General features: G+C 49.9%; 1 protein-coding gene across 1 annotated transcript in view; it reads left to right on the top strand.

Moving 5' to 3' along the window:
* Positions 1–1,749: 1,749 nt before the first annotated feature.
* Positions 1,750–16,463, top strand: part of chrm2a (cholinergic receptor, muscarinic 2a) — a 69,629-nt gene continuing 54,915 nt past the window's right edge. The window contains exon 1 of the mRNA XM_086146313.1: positions 1,750–1,985. The gene's annotated coding sequence lies outside the window, so the exon portion shown is untranslated. The remainder of the gene's footprint in view (positions 1,986–16,463) is intronic.

Below are 16,463 nucleotides of genomic sequence, written 5' to 3'. Positions count from 1 at the left end.
GCCTCCTGTCAGCAGACTAGTTAGACACACACACACACACACACACACACACACACACACACACATACGAAGCCGGAGGGCACACACTCTCCAGTTATTTTCCCAATGAATACCCCCCACACACACACACACATATCACTGCTTAATCCCGAATTAATGTCAACCATATAAACAAGGAGTCGCCACCAGATTTAATTTTTCCGTCCATGTGATGTGTATACACACACACACACACACACACACACACACACACACACACAATGTGTATAATGCTTTTAAATGCTTCTATATGATTAAGATATTCAAAATGTAAATAAAAAAGAGGATAAAAAATAGAAAATGATATAGGTGTTGTTGTGGTAATAACAATAATAATAGCCCAAAATGACCTATTTCGATTAATAACGATCAATAATTAATTCTGATAATAATAATATTAATAATAATAATGTTGTCATCTGAAATAAACACTGCGACTGCCTAGGTTCCGTCTACTTTAATATCATTATAAATTGTTTTAAAAAAGTAGTATAATAGTCAAAAGTAGATTGTGCAATAGACTCAGGCTGCAATGTCTCTTACATTCGGGCCCCACAAATATAGTAAAATCCTGCTTCTCGGAACCCAGACATGTAGTTCACACACACACACACACACACACACACACACACACACACACACACACTCACTCACATACACAAACACACACTCGCACACACACACACAGGAACCCTCCTCCCAGTAGATTTCAGTAAAGCCCCGTCCTCTATTTACATTCCGGAATAATCTCACCCTGGTGGCGACTTTTAGAGGAATAATAATATAATAAGAAGAATAATAAGATTAAAATTGTTCCTCTTGAATTGAAGATTGATTGTTTGACGACGGTCAGGTGTTCGCACATGCGCAGTGAGCTCACTTTCACATTCTGTCGCTGAAGCCGTCGCTGTGTTCGACACACACACATACACACACACACACACACACACACACACACGAACACACAGCAGATTGCAAGCGCTTCACGGGCACACACACACACTCACTCACTCTCTCTCTCTCTCTCTCTCTCTCTCCCTCTCACTCACACACACACACACACACACACACACACACACACACACACACACACTCACACAAACACAAACACTCACACACAAACACACACACACACACACACACACACACAACCCATCCTGCGTCTTTTCGTCACACCTGAACGGATAAAGGTATTCAAATCACATGACTGCAACTTTTCCTCCCCAACACACACACACACACACACACACACACACACACACACGGATCCCCCTCTGACAGGGGACATCAGGTTCTCCAGAATAATACATACCATTACATAGTTTAAAAAATAACAAGATTATAAGGAAGACATTTTAAAAAGACGTCACTGCAACAACAACAATTATAATAATAATGATAATAACAATAATAATAATAATATTAACCACCCCCACCGCACACACACACACACACACTGCGCTCTCCTCAGCACTGAAACCACCAGGTCTGCAGGAAACACCGGATTCTACATGTTTTTTTTTCCCTGTTCTGGAGGAGAAGTTCACCCCCCTTCTGTCTTTCGCGCACGGAGGACAGAAAATGTGAGAATGATGCGATGGAGATTTTTTTTTAGGTGTGTGTGTGTGTGTGTGTGTGTGTGTGTGTGTGTGTGTGTAAGGGGGGGGGGTTGTTTTGCAGAAGCTGCTTTCTTTGCAGCGAAAGGCGGATAAACACGTCCTGGAAGACGTGCTGCCTACTACTTATTACTCCCCCCCCCCCTCTCTCTCTCTCTCTCATCCCTCTCTCTCTCTCCCTCCTCCTCCTCCTCCTCCTCTTCTCCGGTCTCCTCAGTGCAGGCGAGGCGCTCGTCGGTCTCCAGCAGCATGTCCTCCGTCCCCATCCGTGCAGCCGCGGCGGGATGACGCGGAGCGAAAGCCGCCGCCGGCGCGACCGGATGCGAGCAGGTAAGATGACATACGGCCGTTTTTATTTGGATTTTAAATTTATTTTTAAAAGCCTGTTGAAAAAGGGAGAGGGGGGGTTGGTTTTTAATTTTTTTTTTTTTTAAATTGACGCTCCTGATAACGGTGGAGTCGTCGTGCGCTCCGACGCGCGTCGGGAATCGAACCCGCGGTCGGGACGGGGTTGGCGGAGACCCTTCATCCGACGGCGCGGCGCGTAAAAGCAGCCCCCCAAAAAAAATAAAATAAAATAAAAAACAGTGGCAACTCTATCTGCGCGTCAATCCGCCGTCAAAACCCGTCCAGGTGCCAAACGGCGCACGGGATTATCTTTTTTTTTTGCTTGTTTATTCACGTATATGTTTGTTTATCGTTCACCTCTTACGCGCGAATATTCCCGTAATCCCAAAATTACGCGTCGGGCCCCGCGCTGCGCGCACACACACACGCATTCACACACACGCACACACACACCTAGTTTTCCCATCCGTGCCGTGGCGCGTCCGCGGCGCGGATTGCGCATCGTGGATCCGAGCGCGAATACTCCAAATGCGCGTATATTCGCCGCCGTTGACGCCCCCCTTCCTTCCTTCCTTCCTTCCTTCCTTCCTTCCTTCCTTCCTTCCTCCATCTGATGGAACCCCTTCTTCCTCCTTCGGTTCTTCTCATTCACAAAAATCGTGCGTGTGTCACGCACATGCGTGTCCGAGATGAAGGAGCGGCGGAGGAGATCTATTCTTTTATTTATAGTCTGTGTCCACCGTGCGTAAAAGCGCACCAGAACGTCCCTGAACGCAGCACCGGAAAGGTTGATTCTCGCCATTTCACATGCAAGCGTTTTTTTTTTTTTTTTGTCACCCAGGCGTCATCGGGATTAGGGCTAATCTGGGCTGGCACACCTGTCCGGGGGCAATATGTATCACATGATATCATATGTTTCACGTGTCCGAAGGTGACACGGGTCACCGATTTGGGATTAAACCAAAAAAAAAAAAAATGAGAGGGGAAGGGATTAACAATCCAATCCACCAGAAAGTTCACCAGAAATCGAGAAAATCGGGAAAAAAGAAAATCAACGGTTTCAGGTTCGATATTTGATTTTCGTGACCGAAAGTCGCCTACAATCCGTTTGGGCGACGACCAACTGTCGTAATCTGTTGTAATCCCGGCGTCGGTGGGACGAGATGCCGAGAACAAACTGACCCCCCAACCAACGTGCGGTGTTTCGTCGTCGTGCGTTCGTCAGCGTGAATCCACCGACTGCTTCAGCGGCCGCGACGCTGCCCCCGGTGGCCAGGAGCGGTACTGACACGTTGCCGTTTAGAATCGAAAGGCGCTGTTTTCTAATTTTAGCTGCTTTAAGGACGAAAATGTCATTGAAAATAAACCCCACTGAAGGCGTTGTGACGTGGGCATCACTCCGGTCACGGATTGGTGGACGGGAAAAGGGGGGGCGGGGTTTGTCCGGCGGCGCGTCGAATGGAAAAGGGAACGTGTGATCGTCACGCTCCTGGAACTGGCAGCCTCGGCGCCGCTTTCTTCCATTACACACTCATTTATTCACTCATTTTACGCTTTTGGAAAAGGGTTTTTTTTTTTTTTTTTTTTCGTCCTGGGGAATTCCAAGCGGGCTCCGCTGTCGCAGGGCGAAAATGAAACGGAGAAGAGATTCCATAGGGTGAGGGTTACATAACAGCAGGATCCACACTGGGGGTTGGTTTCAAGACGTGACTCATATTCCGGTTTATTGTTCGGAAGCTTCGGCGTCCACGTGGAGTTTCCTGTACATCTCGGCAGATGCTGAATGATCGCGGAGCTTTATAATGTGAAGTGCCACCGACACCCCCACCGCCTCGGCACGTTTTCCCAGCGCGCTCGAGGAGGCATTGATTGGAGACAAAAGGAGGAGATTCCAACTTCAGGTCATTAACTGTCAGCGCGAGCGCGAGCGGGGGAGAGTCAGATGAAACAAACAGCGTAATTGCATGTGCGACACAGGAAAAAAAAAAAAAAAAAGGTCGCCGGAATCAATCGCCGTAGCGCAGCTGGCGGAGTCGTGTTAGCGTCCCTCATCAGATAGATCCCGCCATCCCGGTAATTACCCGGTGCGGGTTCCCCGAGCGGCGCTTCATGTTTATGTGGATACAAAACGCCGGTCCGTCCGAGTTGCAAACCTCGCCGTGTGCTAAAGCGGGGTTATCGTGTCGGCCCTCGCCCCCCCACGGGACGGCGGAGATGAGCTGGAAATGCGATAATGAGCCATCAGGACCTCCCAGGGGGAAACTCCAAGGCCCATTTGGTGAAAAAACATTTCAAACTCCGGCCAGCAGGGGGCTGTATAAGGCCAAACCGTCAGTTCCGGCACCCGAGTCCAAGGGGTGATGCTAGGGATGCTGTTGGCTAAAGCTAACAGCAGCTAGCCTGGTTTTCTGTAGTGTTTTTTCTTTCATTAGAAAGCGGTTGGTGCTTCCTCCTCACAGCCAGAGGGTCCCTGGTTGGGGTCTCCATGTTCTCCGTGGGGTCCCTCCCACAGTTTGTATCTCCATGTGATGCATGAATGAATGGATCAACACTTGTATGCCCCTACATCTGGCCTGAACGGTAGTACATCTCTATATGTGGCCCGGTGATCAAATGAATTTCTCGTGTCTACCGATTCCGGAAGGGATCGGCTGCGGCACCCTTGCAAAGATGAGCGCAGGATACGCAATGTCAAGAGTGAATGAATGAATGAATGAATGAGGAGTTTGTAAGTGCAAAAGGACAAATGAGTAGACACCAGAAAAGGGACGTATGTGAGTACGATCTTGGTAAGACCCAGAATTCACAGCAGTGTTTATCTCAGTCCCCGAATACAAAACAAGTCCGTGACAGAGTCTGAACCCGTGGCCCAGTTGAGGCGGCGGTGGAGGCGGCGCGGAGGATCCCGGGGGCCATTCGTCCGACTGCTCCACTTCCGAAAGCCTCAGGTGTTCCCCGTTCTCACCGCTCATTCTGCAATAATGTTGGCCACCCTTAATGATCCTCGGTACCAGATCATTCCTTCGCGCCGATTTGAGGCATCCGACCACGTCTTTGGCAAGGAGGTCAGTGGCAGACTTGTGGAACATCACGGGTCCGGTTGAAGAAATGAAGCAAACGTCAAGACCTAGACAAGCAATGGAAATAGGATTCCAGCTCGACCGGTTGGTTGTCCTTGATAGGAAAACCGTTCTCCATTTAGAGAGGAACATCACGTTCTCCGATACCAGGAGAAGCCTTCGCTGTGAAGTCCACCGGCGACCGAGCTCCTCCTCGGTTCCTGTTCCTCATCCTCGAGTTCTTTTAATGTCCCGGGGACCTTGTAAAACGTTTGAATTTACAGACGCCGTAAACCGTCTTCTCTAAACGCAACCACTGAGACGATGGCCAGGGGCGAGGTAGGACGTTCTTGGAGGGCCTTGAGAACATGTGGCGTTTCTCCAAGCTGCGCAGGAAACAGGGTCATGGAAGCGCCAACCCCAGATATAAACACGACCGGGTTGTTCGGGGGCAAAATGATCACGTTTCCCATCATTCGCGCACCGGAGAACTTTATCACCCCTCCCCCAAACTCTGCTCCAACTCTGGACCACCTGACATTCTCTCAGAGCCCCCCCCTACTCCCTCGGATGGTTCCTTCCAGGTGAACAACCTGACATTTGAAGTTACCACCGGCGAGAGGGGGAGCTGGCGCCTCCTGGTGTCCCCCGGAGAGGCGCGCTCGCTTTCACGCCGACTCTGTCGGACATCTCGCGCGCTCACCCACCCCTCCTCGCTCCCTCCGGTGGAGCGAGCGCTCCGTGTCAGGGGCCCGTCTGCAACGCCGTTATTTGACTTGACAGGAACACGGCTTCTGACAGAGTCCAGAGACTAGACTGTGTCAGTGGAACACAAACAGACTGCGGGATGGGTCCGCCGTGTGAGGCCCCCCCTTCTTCCTCATATTCACACCCTCAAGCCCATCCACCCGATGGGCTTCCTGTCAGCGCCCTCGCAAACAAAGCCATCATACGGCGGAGGAGACGCCCCTGGCACTTTGAGGGAAAACACTGACAAAGTGAGAAGCCGCACTTCCCGGTTTGTCCTCCAGATGCTTTCTAGGCGGCTTATTTATCTGCTAAACTGTGAGGCTTCTCCTGCTGCTGTGGAGAAACTCGGTATGTCTGCAAGGGGTGCAAAAATATACAGGAGGTTCGTCGGAGACCCTACGTTGTCGTCCGTGACGGAGTGAATGGTTGTACGTCTCTTTTTGTGACCCCGTGATTGACAGGTGGTCCGGATTAAACCCCGCCTCCCGCTCAATGTTAGCCTGGATTAGCTCCACCCCCAACTTCAACCCAACGTGCAGAATAAATGGGCTCCGTCTAACTATTGATCTCTACTTCTTTTGAATTGGATGATCTGAATCTCCCCCCCCCCCCGTCCAGCCCCCACTTGTTTGTCAATCGGAGAAGGGGAGCGCCAGACAAGGTCATCCCACTTTTCTCCAATTTTACACCGCTCGCGATCGATAGCGCGCGCCGCGGCTAAATCAGGGAGGTCTCGTTCCCCAGTCACCTATAATTGGAAGCCGTTAGCATGGAGGATGGGACCGGATTACCAAGTGGCCCAGCGCCGCGCTCTCTGCGGGACGGCACTGAAGCGGGACGCCATCCGGCTTCAAACGCTGCCCTTCCAGTATCAGAGGGTGAAATCACGATATCCTTTTTTTTTTTTTTCCTTTACAAGCTCAGACCGTCTCCTTGAGCACAGATGTAAGATGAATGCAGCAATTAAGTATTTGCACTCAGGCGGGATCCAGGGAGGGAAGGGAGGGAGGGCGGCGTGGCGGCGGCGGCGGCGGCGGCGGCGGCGAGCACCTCTGACTCACAGCCAGGAGGTCCATCAGGGAGGCCTTTCCATGTGGAGTCTCCATGATCTCTACGTGTCTGCGTGGGTTCCTCCCACATACCAAACACATGCTGGAGGTTGACTGCAGACCCTGCGTTGTCCACCTGAATGGACGAGTGATTGGTTGTACGTTGCAATATGATGTGTGAATAGATGAAAAAATGGTTGTACGTCTTTATGACCGGTTAATGAATGAATGAATACCATAATATGAATGAATGAATGGTTTTAGGCCTCTGAAAAAAGCCGTGTGATGGCCTGGGTGCAAGATGAACGGTATAGACGATGGATGGATGAATGAATGAATGAATGAATGAATGGATGGATGGATGGATGAATGAATGAATGAATGAATGGATGGATGGATGGATGGATGGATGGATGGATGGATGGATAAATTAACAGATCAACAGATGACAACCAAGTGGAAAAAATGAATAGGCAAATGAATGACTATATGAATTAATGATTGTATGAACAGATGAAGTGATGAATGACCAAATGACAAAAATGAATGGATGAATGAATGAATGAATGAATGAATGAATGAACCATCACAAAAACAGATTAATGGATGAATAAGCTAATGAGAAAAAGAATCAATGAATGAATGAATGAATGAACAGATTCACGGATCAACAGATGAACGACCAAGTGAAAAAAATAAATAGGCAAATGAATGAATGGATGAATGAATTATTTTATGAACAGATTAAGGGATGAATGACCAAATGAAAAAAAATGAATGGATGAATGAACAGACCAACCAACAAATGACCAAATGGAATGAAATGAATGGATGAATGAATATATGACTGTATGATCAGATTAAGGGATGAATAACCAAATGGAAAAAAATTAATAATGGATGAACGAATGAATGGATGAACAGATTAACGGATGAATGACCACTTGAAAAAATGTATGAATGAATGAATGAATAAGTGAATAAATGATTGCATGAACAGATTAAGGGATGAATGATCAAATGGAAAAAATGAATGAATTAATATATGATTGTATGAACAGATGAAGGGATGAACAAACAAATGGAAAAAAATAGATGAATGAATTAATGAATGGATGAACAGATTAACTGAAGAATGACCAGTTGAAAAAATGAATGAATGAATGAATGAATGAATGAACAGACTAACCGACAAATGACCAAATGGAAAAAATGAGTGCATGAATGAATATATAAATGTATGAACAGATGAAGGGATGAACAACCAAATGGGAAAAAAATGGATGAACGAAATGAATGGATGAACAGATTAACTGATAAATGATCACTTGAAAAAAAATGAATGAATGAATGATTGCATAAACAGATTAAGGGATGAATGATCAAATGGGAAAAAATGAATGAATGAATGAATAGATGAATGAACAAATGGAAAAAAATGGATTGATGGATGAATGAATGATTGCATAAACAGATTAAGGGATGAATGATCCAATGGGAAAAAATGAATGAATGAATGAATAGATGAATGAACAAATGGAAAAAATGGATTGATGGATGAATGAATGATTGCATAAACAGATTAAGGGATGAATGATCAAATGGAAAAAAAATGAATGAATGAATGAATGGATGAATGAATGAACAGATGAATGAACAAATGGAAAAAATGGATTCATGGATGAATGAATGATTGTATGAACAGATTAACGAATGAATGACCAATTGGAAAAAAAACAAATAGATGAAAGTATACATGATTGTATGACAAATTTACAGATCAATGAATGAATGAATGAATGAATGAATGAATGTAAGCGATGGAGCTGGAAATGTCCCTCCCCCCCCCCTCTAAATGAGATATTTCTGTCATTTTTCTCGTTTCCCTTCTGATACCGGCCACTTTTCAGAAAACTTCTTGAACTCTCCGAACTCCAGAACGCCCGGAGCGCTCGCCGCCATTTTTTTCCAAAGCCCCATTAAACACCGAACGCTCAGATCTCGACAAGTCCTGTAATTAGCGCTTCGTTAGCAGCAGGTGCGCCGCAAAGGCCACCCTCTCCGTCGAAACATGAATACATAACGCATAAACTTGCCAAATTGCGGCGGGAGCCTGATGGGAGTAATTAAGGCGCGGCGTGATGCAAAGGAGAACCTGGTCATTTCCGCCGAAGCACAAATAGGGGTCAGATGTTCGCCGCCTTTCGTAATTACCCGCCGAATGTGCGCGTCCGATCGTAGAGCGTCTTCCCGGTTCGTCTGAAACCCAATCAAGCCTTCACGGCGGAGTGTTACCTTCGTATTTCCTGTCGCTCGCCGCCGCCGCCGCCGCCGTCGGGGTTTTCTCATTACCGCGCCCCGGAATGTTGTAAATTAAGAGGAGGAAGTCAATAACGGGAGCGATAACCTTGACATTTTTGCGCGTCAAAGTAAAAACCGTCGTCGTGACGATTCCTTCCTTATTAGGAGTCGCTCTTCTTTTTCGACACGTAATAACGTGGAGTCGCTGGAGTCAGCGCGATGCTATCTCCGAGTGGGAATGTGGAAAAACCAAAGCCCGACCGAATCGTCTCGTCCTTGAAGGAGTTTTCCGCCGCCCCGTCTGCCGATAGCCACCCCGTCTTCTTCCTCGGCGAAGGAAAGTTCCAAAAAATCGCGAAACGCTCTCGGCCGATTCCAGACGCCGTCCTCTCCTCCCGGGACGTCCCTCCCCCTCCCCCTTTCGGTGGCCAAAATGGCCGGTTAAATGATAATAATTAATACGGCAGCCGTCCTGTCAGGTGTCACGATCCTCGAATTAATCCAAATGGGACAAAAATCACTATTTTTTTTCCCTCCCCAGAGTTAATTGCAAATTACGGTGTCACTTTCCAGCACGACGGCGGCGGTCCCCCTGGGAGGGGCTTGTCCAATTATCTGTTGGCTAGTGATTTATTTGGTCACTTCTTTTCTCCTCCCGTCCCTCCGCCAGCATTTTTCATTCGCGCTCCCTCATTCCAGTTCGCCACTTCATCATCCCGCTTATCCTCGCGTTCCCTCTTCCGCTCCCCCTTCTCCTCTCCAGAGTGGTAATGATCTGGTTCGCCGTACCGCCGGCTCAATAATGAAGCCGCTGCCCCAGAAATAAAAAAAAAAGAAAAGGCCGCGTTAATGTTGACTGTGGGATCCGAGACGGACGGCGGTGACGAATCCGTGATTGATCGCTCCGCAGCCCGGCGCGCCTTTTTTTTATGGATATAAGAAATAAAATTTGCTGAGCAGGGAGCGCTAAAATCAAATAACCTCGTAGCTTCTCAGCGCTAGCTAGCAAGGGAGACTCCAGGCAAAGTCGTCCCGGTGAACGAATGAAAGAGCGGCGAAGTCGCTCCCGGGCGTGTCGTCGCTCCGACACGCCGGCCCTCGGTAGCCGCCGTGGCGTTCGCATTTGAAACCGTCGCAGCTTCATCTCAAGCCGGTCCCTCGTGAGCCGACGAGAGCGCCGCCCCGGGAAACCGATTTGCATCTGGTGGCATTTCTGCGCGACACAGCGGCTCGGGTTCAAGTGTATTTTCCGAGATGATAATGAAGGTTAAAGCGAGCGGCGTCGGGTTCAAGAATAGAAGAATGTTTCACTTCCTGTTTGCAAACCAATGAAAAGGCTAAATGCGCGGTCGTACGTTCGCCGTGACGCGTTTGCGCCGCCGTTTCTCGCCAGGAAGCGTCCATCTTAGAAAGGGGAAAAAGCGCCTCGTCAAAACCGGCCCCCGCCTTCCCTGCAGGGAGCGTCAACCGCCACGGCGCCGCTTATTGAAAAAGGCATCAAACGCCCCGTGGATGAGGGATGTGAAATGTTATGAGAGCAGGTGTAACGCGGCCAAGTCAATCAATTTCCAATTACACCACGCTACTCACTCACCCATAATTCTTTTCTTAGCATGTAAGTGGCTTCTTAATCTTTTCCTACTGAAGCTGCGCTTAACCCCTGCACCCAGGACCGGGAACGCCAATGAGAGCGTAAGGGTTTAATTAACAAAAAAAAAAAAAAAAAACCTGACGGATAGCATGGAAACTCTCCGTCCTGTAAAACGCGGCTCGTTCGGTGTAATTTAATCAGCGCGCGAAAAATCGGGGTGGAAGTTCCACGAGCCCATTCATTTGGAGTTCACAAAAAAAAAAAAAGAAAAACTGGAGATTTATGGAGTCTTTTTCAGTTGCCCGGATGAATAATTCATAGCCGGCGCTTTCCAACAAAACCGCAGCCGCTCCTCCCGGCATCGGGAGCCCGGATGCGGCGTGATGGGGAGGAAACCTGACGCCAAAACATCCAACTCGGACAATTCGACGATTTCCAACTTTTCCGAAAGGGTTTTTTTTATTCGCATTTGAAGGAATCCCTGTGGAGATGCCGCGAATGAACCCGCTTGCAAACGAACCCAACGGGCGTTTGGGCGAAATCGTGACGACGGTTAGCATCGCTATCGCTAAAACACGGAGGCTTTTGAAGTCTTCATCTTTTCCGACCCGCCGCGTTCTCTTTACACGGTTTGTCGCGGCGGCGGAAACGCGAAGCGCGACAGTCGGCATCTCAGGGAGGCATCGCTCAACGTCAGGGAGATGAAGAGGCGGCGGTCCGTTTGGAAACCGACAGTTTATCCCGGAGAATCGGCGCCGGGGAGCACGTCCGATTCCCGCCACGGATTCGGCGGCGTGGACGATTGATGGGCGCCGTCCTCGCTGGCCCGCCGCCTGTTTTCAGGGCCCGAAACGGTCGCCTTCCCCCGCGGCCTGTCGGCGGCAGGACTTACGGCGCCGCGAGGCCCCTCGTAAGGCGCCTCTATTGTTCCGAAATGAAAGCGCATCAATTTGACGAGCGGCGCTGCCCCGGCGGATGATTTGCGAGCGCTATTATTCCCCGAAATCGCTCCGGAAAATGGCTGCGGGAGGACGGCATCGGTCATGTGCGTGATCGTTAACGCCGACAAAGATGGTCAGAACGGACGGAAACTTCATCTCGCCGGCTTTTGCGCCGGGAGAAATATAGTTGTTTACTTATTCCGTGGCTGGCCGACGCCAGGGAGCAGAGATGGCATCTGGGGAAGCCGGTTCGGACCAGACGGCGGGAAATAAAGTGAGCGTCCGCGGGCGGCGTGCGTGACCAATAACCTACTTCCAAAATCAGCATGCAAACATTTCATCTCTTCCCTCCCGGCCGCGCTCCAACGTCGGCAATATTCATTTCCCGGCTCGACTAATTCATTACCGGGCTGTTTAAACGCCGGAACTCTTCTCGGCCGTTATAAATGAAAAATCTGCAAAAAAAAAAAAAAAAAAAAAAAAAACATGTATATATGTGTATATTTAAAAAAAAAAAAAAAAAAAAAGGGGCTGACTTTTTTCGAAATAGTTTCAAACTTTCCCGGTTGGCGAGGTAATTGCAAAAAAAAAAAAAAAAAATGCATCTTGTTAGAGATTCGCTCCCCGCTTACGGCTGCTCCGTTTCTCCGACACCGGCGCCAACCTGGCAACAACATCAGCAGAATGCTGATGCAAAATGTTAATCAAACCCGTGCAGCTCTTGAACCGCCCCGTTCCATCTATTCCTTTTCTAAGCACCCCCTCCTCCCATCCTGTTTAAAAACCAGTCATGTGAGAACACAAAAAAAAAAAAAAAAAAAAAGGAAAAGGAGAATCCGCTCGGAGGAAAAGCGTCGCCCGCCACGCTTTCATGAGGCCGGCGGTCGTGGCACAATACGTGGTCAGATGTTGAAGTTATCAGCGGAGTGCAGGAGTGAAGGAGCCTCTTTAGCGCTCTGCTAGCCGCTCGCGCGCGCCGATGGATTTCAATGCCGCGGCGAAGCCCTCTCTGACGGCGCGGGGGCCCGTTTCTGCCGGGCCGAGATAAAACGCAAACGCCAAATAATGGAGAGAAAAAAAAGAAATGATCAATTCAGACAAAATAGCGGGTTTATCCATCTCGGGCGGACGCCTCCTCCCGGAGGGGAGAGTCGAGCGCTGATATTTCCCACCGTACAAACATTTATTTCCACCCGGATTTTAGTTTATCTCGTTGTTTTTTTTTCCCCCGGTGAGGCGGGGACGGTTCTCCCGGCCTAAGCCCCGCCCCTTCCCGTTAACGCCAACGAACGCCGCGGCGGTAAATGTGATTATCGAGTCGAAACGGAGTGGAGCCGCGGTGACCAGCCGTCAACTAGAACCTGTAATTTTCCTGCCTCTCACCTGAGCACGCAGTAATACTTTGCACGTTTATAATTATGTATATTCTCAAACATCCGACCGGGGGGTCCAGATATGTAAATAGGCAAAGCCTCGGGGGCTTCCCATGTAATTACAGCTAAACGCGCCCCTGTCGACCGCTAACCCTCTTCTCCGGTTTGTTTTGGACAATGGTAGACGGCGTGGGAAGCACGTCGCAGCTCGCGCCGATGCGGCATTTAAAGCGTCAAAGCGAGGATTGACGGTTTGACAGCGAAAGACCCTCCCCTCCGATTGGCCGACACACGGCGAGGTCCGTCTCGCACGCCGCGTAGAAGGCGGCTGAAGCGCAAACAACAGCGACCCACGCACGGTTTCCACGGCGTCACCTGCAGCCTCTCCAGAACGCTGACTCATCATCCCTCAATATCTCACCCCGGGAAGGTGGGAGTCTGGACGCTGCTGTCGGGATAAATAACATAAAGCACGCAAAGTCTGAATTCCCCTCCCGCAATCGCACCCGCTTACGTTTGTAAACTTTATTGGATTGTCACGCGAAAGAGAACGCGTCGAGTCGTGGTTGCGCAACTCCCTGACGAAACCTAGCCGCTAATCCTCCAATTGGATTACGGCGACGACAACGAGTAATGTACATCTCAGCGGTAAAACCCATGAAAGGTCTGACAAATTTAAGCCGGGCGGAGGGGGTGGGGGACCAATCAAATCCCAGCTCAGCCCGCGACCGACCCGATTCGAGTCACCCCGGCAAACGCTCGTCGTTTGATTTCACGCCGCGCTTCGCCCCGCCCCTCGACCGGGGGTCCGACCTCGGGCCCCGACCCATTTAAAGCGCAGATCAAGCCGCCTGCCATTAGGAATGACTGTTGAATCAAAGCGTGGTGAATCGCATCTAATCTGGTGGTGGGCGCGTCGATGGGGCTTCTGGACGTGCGCAGCCAACCTTTGTGCGCGTCTTTAGTCGGGTCTTATCTCCTCCTCGCCAGATAACCTTTGCTTTATCCCGTCTGGGGTCTTTAGTCCTCGACTTTTTCAAACCGAATCTGTTTCTTTTTAAAGATGCCGATTTGGGCCGAGATGATTTTTTTCTCAAGAGAGGATGACGGGACGGTAAACACAGACGTTTAAAAACGAGGCCTTCACTGAAGGCCTAAATGCAAAATCGAACAGTTCGATATGAGAGCGCGGTTTGGAATCGAGGATTTTTTGGGAAAAATTGACTCGCCGCTTCGTGCTAAAGCTTCATGCTAAAGCTTCATGCTAACGCTTTATGCTAACCTTTATGGCCGCCCGCCTGTTGTTACATGATCATGTAGCCAACCTTTGCATCGGAATAAGTATCTCTTGCACGGTTGTGGGACTTGTCAGCATCTCCCAGGTCCAAACCTCAGTTAGGGGGCCTGACATGTATGCTGGTGGTGTCTGGGGGTCACATGACTCGCCCTCTTACAGCGCGGTGTGAAGGTGAAGGGTCTTCAGGACAGGAAGTCCGGCCGGCATTCATTGGCGACTACCACGACCTGTAGGATGGACCGACCACGGACGCAATTTGAATCCCAAAATTTACCACCAAAATTTGGCTTTTCGTATTCGCAAATCGGATCAAACCCGCCTCCTAACCTCCGCCTCCTGCCCTGAATCTCTTCGCCACTCTCTTACTCCGAGCCACGGCAACTTGTCGGAGGGGGAAGGAAATTATTAAAGTAAACTCTGTAAATTCAACGGGAAGGTCCCTCCGCCCCGAGGAGAAAGACGTCTACCAATCACGACCTTTGTTTACCGTCACGGTCATTCACGCGGCAGTCGTGGGAAACCGGAGCTCCGTCTGTGGATATGGATTTAATATATTTACGCAAATATTTTTGCTGGGGGAGCCGGGAAAGGCCTCGAGGGCACCGGTCTCCAGATGTTTTTAGAGAATCCTCAGACGAAGAGGCCGGTAAGTACCGCGACGGCCGGCCTTTTCAGACGCTTACATAATCAAGGCCGGTGATGAAGACGTCCGCCGAGATCCACTCGCGGGTTCAGATTTGAAGGCGTCTCGCCGCCACCAGCCGTCATAGCGCTGATATTGCAAAAAAAGCAGCAGCGCGCACATAAAGGGGCCCGGCAGATGCAGCCAGGGGACACCAAGTACCAGGAAATTGCATTACAGATGTTCCCGTCTGAGTGTTTAAAAATGGAAACACTGGAAGGCTGGTTTTATTGCTCGTGCTTTCAATGAGGTTTTCTTTTTTAATTCATCTCTCGGAGCAGTTCGTCGCCACGCGAACATGTCGTCGCACCGGCTGAAACTGCACTCTCGGGCATCTGGTGGAGATGCGTCACGCGGCGAGGAGGTTCGCCGAGGTGAAGATCCGAAGGGCTGACGATGTAATATTCATGGTTCCATCTCGCGCGATAACAAAACACTCTCCAGATAAAGATTAATTTGTAGGCGTTCGGAATTAAACGCCACGCAGATGCCGATGAAGAATATCGCTGTATCAAAGTTGCGCCCGAATCGCAAAGTGAAACGGGAACATCTGTGCAGGAGGGGGTGACGGAGCCAGATTGAAGAAGCGCCGCTGCCGTCGGAGGAGTGACAGTTCCATCTAAATATCACCGCGATACAAAGGTCGGATCGCGTCGGCCGGGTGTTTTTGCGGCGGGACACCCGGGCGCAGACAGGTGTCTCCAGATGTACGGAGAATGTACGGCGTGAAGCTGACGTTTCTGGGAAATTGCGAGACGTCTGAACGCTCCATCAGCTCATCGCTGACAGCGAGGGAAGGGTGACAAGAACTCGGTCCACCCTCTCCGCTCGGGTTGACAGAAAAGCCATTTGTCCCATGGCGAGGATGTGACTCCGGTTGTGATCGTTCTGAAACCGACCCCGATTGATTTATTCGTAAAAAAGAATGACGTTCCGTCCGGTATGCCGACCTCCGCTTCTTTGCGGACGATGTGGTCCCGTCGGCTTCGTCCAACCGTGATCCCCGGCTGTCTCTGCACTGCTTTTGCAGCAGGATGTGAAAATCAGCACCTCCAAACCCGATAAGATCCTGCCCCAGGTGGACGAGTCACGTATATTGGGGTCTTGATCAAGGGAGTGTGTCACGGGGATGCAGAATCTTGAGTCGCCAGTGGATCTACGTTCCCACCTTCCCCTCTGGTCATCAGAAAGTGGGCGGTGACTCAAAGAACTAGATCGTGGATATAAGTTTGCCCCGACGTGTTCTCGCGGGGATGGGTGCTCAGAGGAGCTCAGAGTAGGAGTAGCTACTCCGCTGCCCCGGGGGACCCGGGTGAGGTGACTCGGGCATCTGGTCAGGAGGCCTCCCGGAAGTCTCCCCGGTGAGGTGTTCCGGTGCAAGTCCCACCGGATGGAGGCCCCGGGGAAGACCCTGAGG

This window comes from Fistularia commersonii, chromosome 5 (assembly GCF_037954325.1).
Source record: "Fistularia commersonii isolate RoL2024-O1a breed Wild chromosome 5, RoL_Fcom_v1.0, whole genome shotgun sequence".
NCBI classification, from domain to species: Eukaryota; Metazoa; Chordata; class Actinopteri; order Syngnathiformes; family Fistulariidae; genus Fistularia; species Fistularia commersonii.
This window is presented reverse-complemented; position numbering and strand designations above follow the sequence as displayed.